The sequence below is a fragment of the Onychostruthus taczanowskii genome, unplaced genomic scaffold, assembly GCF_017590055.1.
Source record: "Onychostruthus taczanowskii isolate IOZ18803 unplaced genomic scaffold, ASM1759005v1 scaffold56, whole genome shotgun sequence".
Classification (NCBI taxonomy): domain Eukaryota; kingdom Metazoa; phylum Chordata; class Aves; order Passeriformes; family Passeridae; genus Onychostruthus; species Onychostruthus taczanowskii.
In genome coordinates this window covers 1654050-1655422 of record NW_024503235.1, presented here as the reverse complement: position 1 = coordinate 1655422, position 1373 = coordinate 1654050, and positions in this window count along the sequence as shown.

Sequence of the window (1373 nt, the reverse complement as noted above, 5' to 3'; positions counted from 1 at the left end):
GGCCCGTGACGGGGCTGGGGCTGCGCTGGGCCCGGTCCGGCCGGAGACACCGAGAGCCCGCGCGCCGCCACACGGCTCCTCGCGCACAGGCCGCGCCCCCCCCTCCCGCCCGCGGCCCCGTGGTACGGCCCGCCCCTCGCACCCACGGCCGGCAACAGTGGTACGGTCCGCCCACACGCGCCCACGCCCCGGGGCAGCGCGCTGGGCGCGTCCATTCGAGGAGTGGGGGGGGAGGGGGAAAGAGCAGGGAATGGAGGGCTGCGTGAGGACCTCGCAGCACTTTTCAGTGTCTGGAGTGGCCTCCAGGGAAAGCGGAGGGATCCTCGTCACGAGCTGCAGTGACAAGATAGGGAACAACAGAGATTAGGTACGAGGAGGAAATTCTTCCTTGTGAGCGTGGCGAGGCACTGGCACAGGGTGTGGAATGCCCCGAGCCTGGAATTGCTCGAAGCCAGGTTAGATAATACCTTGAGCAACCCGCTCCACGCAGCGAAGAACAGCTCCTTCCATCCCGCTGCTTTTACAGCAACCCCCCCCTTATATCCATGGTACAGGCCTTCCCCCCCGCCTTTGGGCATTGGTATAGCCCGGAGGCGGCTCGCCCTGACCGTCCCCAGTCACCCTTGGTACCTCCCGGACCCCCCCGCAGCCCTCCCACACTTGGACCGGCCCGCTGGCCGCACGTGCACGCGGAGCCTTCCACGCCAGCATCCCCCCCTCTCCCGGCAGCGCAGTGGTACAGCCCGCTCCTCCCCACTGCGGTCAGTGGATCGGTCCTCGCGGGGGTTCCCACGGCTTCCGCTTCCCTGAGCCTGAGGCGGGACCGGGAACTGGAACCGGGATTGGGGAGCAGGTTCCTGGGTCAGGAACACACGGGCTGCCTCCAGCCCCGTCCCCCGTGGGAGCGCCAGCCCACGGTGGAATCAAGGAGCCCTGGATCCGCTTCCCCGCTGCGTTCCGTGGCTGGGAGCGGGATCCCGGCCGGACACCCCTGCGACCTGGCTGGGCGTGACGGTGCTTATCAACGCCCGCTTCCCAATCCCAGCTGGAAAAGGGAGGCGGTTCCCGTCACAGTCCTGCTGGGGTTGTGCCGGAGCTCGCTCAGAGCCGCCGGCCCCAGCTGGGGCCACCAAGTGCCAGGTGGAGCCAGCGCGGTGTCCCCAGCCTCGGGTGGCATCTCACAGCTCAGGGAGAGGTGGGTGAATGAGGATCCCTTGTTTCCAGCGCAGGCTGGAGGAGATGTGCGATTTCCCCAATTGTGAAGCTCTTGTCTTCCCATTTCACGTGCTCTGACTGTGGAGTTATTAATAGAGGGCCGTGTTTTGTACCAGTTTAAGCTGCTGCAGCGCCTGGAGTGTGTCTGTGCTGGTGAA